Source organism: Zootermopsis nevadensis, unplaced genomic scaffold (genome assembly GCF_977971745.1).
Source record: "Zootermopsis nevadensis isolate Lab colony 2312 unplaced genomic scaffold, Znev_1.0 Znev_ptg000008l, whole genome shotgun sequence".
NCBI lineage: Eukaryota > Metazoa > Arthropoda > Insecta > Blattodea > Termopsidae > Zootermopsis > Zootermopsis nevadensis.
The window spans coordinates 16,116,004-16,124,736 of record NW_028259140.1 but is presented as its reverse complement, the minus strand read 5'-3'; the positions used below and the strand labels follow the sequence as shown (position 1 = coordinate 16,124,736).

The window sequence follows — 8,733 nt, the reverse complement described above, 5'->3', positions numbered from 1 at the left end:
AGGATCGAGGAGTGGTGTGGTTGGTTGGAACCAAGTATAGATATGCAGTGCCACTTATGTGGGTCACAATGTACCAGTGGTGGTGTTTGTCAGGATTGTTATTTTATGTGCGTAAAATGGTTGTGAAGAGTTCTTGGCTTAGGAAAGACTAATTTGTTAGTGTTGTCAGTCAGATTGTTTATGGGAAGAATGTAGAGATTGTGTTTTTGTGTGTGTGAGAGTGAGAGAGAGAGAGAGAGAGATAGATAGAAAGACAGGCAGAAGTTATTGACCATTTAGTTTGGTTAAAGATTGTTGGCCTGGAAATGAAATGATATGTCTGTTTGGTGTTGGTGGACCACCTTGGCTGCTCCCTCATAAATATATTTTTGCATAACCCCCTCCTTCTCTCATCTTTGGCTCCCATATCCACCCACTTCGACCCTCTCTAATTTTTTAGAGGGCAGAAATCGGGAAGGAAATGCATACAATACAAAACCTGTGTCTCCCCTCCTTTCATTTCTAGAACTTATTACTACTGTAAGAATCTGTGCTGAAATGGAAGGGAGAGGACTTTAAGTGATACAGCTCTTTTGCCGGATGTTTGTTAAAATATTAGAGTGTTTGAGCTGTCTGCGAGTGAAGATTCCTTTGCGTATGAATCTTGGAGGTAGAACGTAGCTTTGTTTGTTGCACGTTTTATTGATCTTGTTATTGGGTATTCAATCAGCATACGATTATCATGTTGAAGGGGTCCCAGGATCTTAATAAACATTGTGACCTCAATCAGAAATTGCTGTCAATTCAGTAATCAGCGTGCACTAAAACTCATCTCGTAAAACTGTTTATTGACGTAATGTCAGATACAAAATATTGTTTTGTAGAATGGCCTCTGTGGTAAGTTGCTTTCTTTATTTTGTTGTGTTTCTACTTGTTAAAGTTGTTACATCGAGAGTGCTGCTGCTGGTGTGTCATGGAGAGATGTTTCCTCAAGGTAAGAAATTTTTGGTGGCTCTCCTTTACTTAGTAGGAAATCCCCACGTCCACAGTACAGAGTGTCTAAGTATTTGCGACCGGGTTGGTGGCCCCAGCACCCTGCCAGTTTCTCATAGTAACTAGCTCTTTAGCACTTACAGTCATCATTCCATCATGTTATGTGAATTGGGTGTGGAGCGAGAGAGAGAAGGCAGGCAGTTGTCTTCTGGCAAACTGCTGGTTCTGTGGGAAATGTAAAACAGTGCATTTTGACATGGGGGAAGTCTCACATGCTTCGTGTTTGTGCCATGCATTTTGTTTTACAGACCTGTATGCGTTTCTCAGACATCCTACGTGTTACATTCTGTTAATTGAGAGATAAGAGTCTACCGGGTAACTTAGGACAAGTGTTGCACACAGTTATCAGTATCTATTAAACCATATTACTGCTGACTTCCTTGTTGATCAATGGAATCCATATGGGCGAAATTTCCAAACTGGGCTGACTAATGGGGTTCGCCAATTACGTCATGTGAGCTGATTCTTTGTATTTTCTATAAGTACCGTTTCTTTCGATTTGAAGAATGTTGCCGTTCCAACTTATCCGATGGTCCTCCTCGTAAGCGTGTTCATCATCATGCTTTCCTTCATGACAAATTAATGAAAAATTCCTTCCAAACATTTTCATCACTTTATTTTCCTCCCATTGTCTCACACTTTATCAAACATGTTTTAATGCCAAAAAAGTAATGGTAAGGTGTTTACAACAGTTTGGTTGTTATTATAGCTGGGATAAAACTGAATTTATTGTCTGCACCACTGTCTTGCATGTATTAGAAGACAAATTCATTTACTACATAATCCAAACACTTATTGACCCAGGAGGTGAGACAGCGAGCTACAAAGTACTGTTGCCAGGAAATAATTTTTATAGTATGGGCAGTATATGCTATCTTATCTGCCACCCTTTCCCACTCATCCTAATATTCAATGCTGTGTAATCTGACTTATTAGAAGTATAATTTAATAAACCCTAAATAAATAATTTATTCTCTAATTTTTATTAATGGATGATGTGTTTATTTCTCTGATCCTAAAATATGTTAAGTGTGGTTGCTTGTGCAGATGCGCCACACACAGTGGGGAACATAAAGCTGGTGGTGTACGCAGTTGGAGGGGCTGTTCCAACAGCCATCACAGAGACCGTTGAATGTGAAATGGTCTTACATAGTATCAGACATCGCAGCACACAAGCTGACTCTGCTGTACCATTTGACATGAGTAGAGGATGTGTTCAGACTGGTAAGTACACATTACAAATTACAGCAGTCCGTGGTCCATCTGGGAACATAACGTAACATTCATGGCAGTTTAGAACTAATGAACTACTGTAGAAAATAATCCTTGAGCTTTATAACGTACCATTTGTATTATGATGAAATTAGTTTTTATGTGTATATTAACAACTGACACTTTGGTACCAAAACCAAAGGACTCAATATTGCAAATTCCAAAGGCTACGATTGGACATGATTTTGAACGAATTCAATCAACCTCAAATTTTTAGTACTGCTTACCTGATATCCAGTTTAACATCCTACCTTCCAGTTCTTCATCACAAGTTATCGTTTTCCATCACATATCTCCACTAGTATTCTTTATACATTTTTGTCACCCCATCCTAACTTATTCTTCCTCCTATGATGTGTCTGCTTGCTTTATGGGTCATTATACAAAGCCTCCTCCCGAGGCTTTGCTATGTGTTGAAACCAGTTTCAGTCTACTACTGGTTTGCTGGACCTATCGCAGCTTCGCGAGAACACCATTTGCCATCCTTCTGGGCTTTCATATCTACATTAGATGTGTCAGGGACTAATTCCCCACTTTGCATCACCCCAGTTGGCACTTCCCTACTTGATGAAAATAAAACTGTAATGGGTCAACAGTAAACAGACAATTTTGTTGTAACCATTTTATAAACATAATTTATGTTGAGATTCAACATATTCAAAAGTAATTAATATAAAATTTGTAGGAGAAAGTAGTTAATTTGGTGATGTACCTTAAGGTCTCCTAAGCCATGCACTTGGAAGTAATTTAGACAGCCAAGTAGACTGTATTTTAAGTTCACAACAGTTGCTTTTACAACCAACTGTTTTTGAGAAAATTATGAATATGATAATTCTGGTTATGTACAGAAAATTATATGGTGATTGATCCAAAAAATATTTAGTTTGACGTCAGTTTCATGCACATTGGGGTACTAATTCTGACGAAAATTAAAATCGCTCAGAAGTTTTAGAAAAACCTCAAATACGAAATCATTGAAAATTTGCAAAGTATAGCCAGCTTTTCGAGAACAAACGTGAACAGATGGATGGTCACAAACTCGGCATTTTATACATTGTGCAAGGAATGCATATAAAAGTGATGTGCAACCTTTACAGATTTGACAGAAGAAACGAGTTTGAAGCCCTTTTTTCAAGTGGCATGTATCAATCTTCTACAAGTTTCAATTACAGGCATCTTCAGTAATTCTGGTGATTCAGGAAGACACTGTCATCATGTGGTGATTCTTTGGTCATGACTGTAACATATGTCTTATGGTGACAACCCATGAACATAACACCCTTTCCTTTATTGCGTACTTATTACATTATAATTTATGCATTGATGAATGTATTGAATGGAAGAGTATGAGTTCTTCCAGGATCATGTTTCTTTCTGTTTGTAACTCATTTTTCTGCGGTATTATTGGATATTTTTATATAGGATTATAAAGTGTATACATTGCACAGAGCTAGCAGTCAAGGACACAGTTACAAACCCATCGCATGCAAGTTCGACCTGCCATTTGATTCAGCTGTGACAGACTGGCTAAACTATACTTAAAGGAAAATGGATAAAGGGCTTTCCTTGATTTCAACAGTCAAAAGTGTACATTGTGAGAAGCCAGCCTATCAGAGATGTTCTCTGAGGGGTGAAGCCTCATACGTAGAAGGGACTGACTGAAATCTTCCAGTGAGTTGTGAGGAATTTTAAATCAAATCAGAAACTGAGAAGGTTGTTTTAGAAGCTGTGGTCTTCCAAGATTTTTAAACATACACATGTTTGGATACCAGTTATTAAACAGAGCAGATGTCTCTTCATAAATCAATCAAATTTATGACTATAAAAGAATTTTGGAACCAACTTTAAGAAATTATAATATATGAATAGTTCATAAATAAACTGAGGCAAGCAGTTTAAAATTTGGGTCAGGTTAATTTGAGGTTTTTGAGGTTGCAGTACATTAAGCTTTATGAACATTTATTTGTATTTGATAAATTATGAGTGAGTGTGTTGTATGGTGGAATGTATGAATTCAAGTTGTGATAGTTAACAGGCAAGTGTATCCAGTTTTAAGAGGCATTCTGTTTATAATAGAAAAGGGACCAGTCATGATGATACCTTACTCCTCATCAAAACCACATTCAACCCTGATTTAGCACGTCCATCGTTGACATTTACTAATCTATTTCTGTAATATTAAAGGTAGGAAGACTGTATACAAGGTTGGATATCATTTGTATGAGGTTCAAATTGGCAACAACCACCAAAAAATATGAGTGCAATTGCTTTTTATTCGCAAGAAAATAGTAAAAAAGTACTTTTGTATATTTAACAAGCAATATATTCCATAGGGCACAGCCATTGAGAAGCTGCTGGTAGGCTCGGCTAGTCAAGGTATTGTCTTCTCTTTATGAAAATGATTGTCTAGTTTGCTGTAGCTCAGCCAGTCCCTACCCTGCACCAGACCATTCCAATCCACGTTTTACTTCCCTAAAATATTTTTTAATATTGGCCTATACTAAGCAACAGTTAAAAATGTAGTGTTTCATATTGTAATCTTTGTGTCTTTAGATGGAAAAATGAGTCCATTGGGTAGGACTGTCTGAAAAAATACACGAATATATGCGGCATATCACCATCTTAAGTTTGTGTTATACAGCCAGGTTCACCAACTTCCAGTTTGGTGCACCACTTTTGTTAGCTGAGCCTCACTGATGTGTGAAGGCATACAATGCATGAAATTAGTAGAGTGAAGATCGTTTTTAAGAATTATTTCACGATTAGTTTACAATGTACTTTTCTGAAAAAATGAAACTAATTTATGGCAGATATTTTAAATATGTACATTTGGTTCTCTTTGGTTGGCACGATGCTCCTTGTTCCGCGTAGCTGCATCCGTTTATACTCGTGACTTGGTAGCCTGGTGTTGGAAGATAGTTATGTCGTAATAAAATATAGATTGTATTTAGTGTGGATGATTTTCATTGTAATAGAGTGTGGCAACTGTGATACAGATTATTATTTAAGTGACTGTGTGTACTTATTGTGTTGGCTTCTATTTTACGAACGCTTAAAAATGTCGGTCGAGAATTGGGTAAATATGAATTGTTTGCACAATCGCGTGCTGCATAAAATTCACCATCTCTTGTGGAGTAGAAGATTCCAGAGTCTTGCAGTGTGCATTATGTTAATACAATATGAAACGTGTTATTATGAAGGGTTATTTTTGCTGTTAGAGATTAAGGTGGGTTTGAATCCAGATTCACTATTTTTCTGTTTATTTTGTGTTGGGCTTATGTTTAGGTGAAGGATGCTGCTATATGTAGGCCTACACAAAATCGCGTTTCGTGTTTGAAATTTGCAGGAGGATAATGTACACTGAATTATCTCTGTTCCATCATAATCTGTATTTGGTCTTGAGATGTGAATTCAAGCAACACACTTAAAAATGTTTAATATAAGATTTGTATAAATTATTGAAATGTGAGAAGAGACTAGTAGGTTATACAACAATTCTCTCTCAAATGATAATTTTTTTAGAAAATTATGAATAAGATACTGCAGGCAGTGTAAATCAATCTGTGTAATAATTTTAAGTTCAGATATGCATCAATTTTTTTAAACTTATAAAGACAATGCAAATTTATCTGTGATGCTTAACTAAGCACCATGCTATGAAGACGTGGGGGAATTGAGGTATGGTTTCATTCCGTAATTGGATAATGCAACACAGGTTTTTGTCAATACTAGGATTCGATCGTGACTTTAATGTAACATATTAGTAAGCTGATATTTGAGATCCTCAAGGAGAATTTAGAGATTAAGTTGTACTTCTCATTATGCTGGAAGCTGTTCTTCTTATGACATGACAATTCACCTTTCAAGAGGAAATGAAACTCATCAGAAAACATCAGCAATCTAACGTCTTTGCATAAGTTTGTTTTTGCATACTGAATGGTGTTGCTTCCACCTCGAAATTCCTGAAAGAATCCATAACAAACTAACTAAATGGCTTACAGTACTCAAAGGTTCATCAGTGAATTAACCATAGCCCACCACTGAACCCTATCCTGGGCAGTTTTATCTAAACCCCATCATCTCTCCTAGGCCCGAATATCCTCCTCAACACCCTTTCCGATACACACAATCTATGTTCCTTCCTTAGAGTGAGAGACCATGTTTTGCACCCATAAAAAACAACAAGGCAAAATTATTGTTTTGTATACTTTAATCTTCAGGTTCCTAGAAATCAGACGGGAAGACAAATTATTTTGAACTGAAAGGTAGCAAGCATTTCCAAAATTTAGTCTCCTACTAACTTCCTCATGAGTATCATTTTGATTTGAGATTGTTTCCAAATATTTTAACTTTGTCGCACTTTCAAAGGATTCATTAGCCACCTTAAGACAATTCTGCCTGCTTGTCTGCTGATGAGATACAAACACACACTTGGTCTTTTCTGAATTGACTTTAGCCCCACCTGTCTACTAGCCTCTAGTAAAACTTCTCTGTTCCTCTTTATTGTTTTTATATCATCTCCCAATAAATTAACATCATCAACATATGCCAGTAGCTGATGTGTCCCATTCAACTGCAAACCTTCATGACTATCTTGAACTTTCCTGATGGTGTATTCTAGTGCAAAGTTAAAGAGAGCAAGGGAGACAAAGCATCTCCCTGTTTTAGACAGTTCTTGGTGGAAAGTTGCTCATATAAATATTTACTTACAGGAATTTTGCAATTTTTTAATTTAATTTAAGCTGTTTTTTTATTGGACTTACTACCTTGATTGGTATACCAAATTTAATGAGAATATTATGTAACACTTCTCTCTTAACAGAGTCATAGGCTTTTTTGAAATCTATGAACAATTGATGTACATTCCCACTGTACTCTTATTTTTTTCCTCTAATATCCATAAGATCTGATCAGTTGTTGATCTGTTACATCTGACCCACACTGATGATTCCCAATAGTTAATGTCACCAGAAAAATGTTTGATAGAATTTTGTATGAGGTTGATAGGAGAGAAATTCCTTGGTAATTACCACGCTCAGTCTTGTCCCCGTTCGTATGAATAGGAATAATTATGGATTCCTTCCATTCTTGTGGCATCTCTTGCTTATCATAAATTACCTGAATAAGCTTATGCAACTTTCTGCCTCCTGCTTTAATTAATTCTGCTGGAATTTAATCAATACCTGGAGATTTATAACTTTCAACTTCCCAATGGCTAGTTCAACTTTGTCTAAACTAGGTTCTAGCACCCACAGTTCAGCTGTATATATTTTAATCTTTGCAACATCATCAGTCTCATGAACATTTAAAAGCTAGTTAGAGAAATTTTTCCACCTATTCAAAATTTTGATTGGGTCTGCAAGTAAATTGCCATTATCATCCTTTACCAGTTTATTCTGAGGTTGATATCCTGTCTTAAAATCATTTATGCCTCTGTACAGATCTCTGATATTTTTGTTCTTTCTATTTGTCTCCAGCTCAATAACTTTGCCTTTCAGATATTCCCTTTTTTATTTCTAAAAGTTGTTCTAGCTTCACCTCTCACATTACAAAGATTGTCCTTATTAGTTTGGGTCCAGCAACCATTGAAATTTTGTTTGCCTCCTATGATCGATTAATTTTGAACATTCTTCTTCAAGCCATGGTTTATTTTGCTTTCTCCTGTAGGATCCTAGTTTCTCCTTGGATGAAATTTCGATACAGTCTCTGACATTTTCGCATTCTCTGTTGATATACACACTTTCATCATTTTATCTGTCTCTAATATTTGAAACCCATTCGAAATTTCAACTTCACATTGCTTCTTTACCTCTCCGTAATTTAATGTTTTTTTTAAATCAAATCTTTCTCTGTTGAAATTTTGCTTAGTTCGTCTACTTACTGAAAGCCTCTCCCCCACTTTTGCCACTACCAGATAATGGTCAGTGTCAAAATCTGCTCCTCTGATTGACCTCGTATAAATTATATTTGTCTGCCTTCTATTGTCTGCTAAAGCACATTGTGTGTACTACCATATAGGGATGTCCAAGTATATTTATGAATATCATGATGTAAACATTTTTGACTGTTTACAATTAGATGTTTTGGTTTAGCAAAGTTTTCTGCTCTAACGCCATTGTCATTACTAATTTCATATGGACTCTTGTTGGTTTGAAAATATCCTCTCTCAGTTTTTGGACTGAAATCTCCAAGCAGAATTTTTATGTGACAGGATGGTGAAACGTTGTTGACCTCACGCCCAGCTCCCAATTTGGAGTACGACCCCTTATCGGCTGTCTGCGACTGCCAAATCAATATATTCGCAGCTAACCTCCAGAACTGGAGGCTGTTCATCCACAACCTGAGGACGGGCCATGCTGGGTGACAGGGACCTACCATACGAGGTATAGTCTGCAATATAAAAACGAGTTTCATTCCAGTTTGTAAAGA

The 8,733-nt window shown here is 36.5% G+C and overlaps 1 non-coding gene across 1 annotated transcript in view; it reads left to right on the top strand.

The window, feature by feature from the left end:
- Positions 1-5,156: 5,156 nt before the first annotated feature.
- The window catches only part of LOC110841059 (uncharacterized), a 35,929-nt gene continuing 32,352 nt past the window's right edge, over positions 5,157-8,733 (top strand). The window contains exons 1-2 of the transcript XR_015534241.1: positions 5,157-5,380; positions 8,516-8,687. This is a non-coding gene — a transcript (uncharacterized LOC110841059). The remainder of the gene's footprint in view (positions 5,381-8,515; positions 8,688-8,733) is intronic.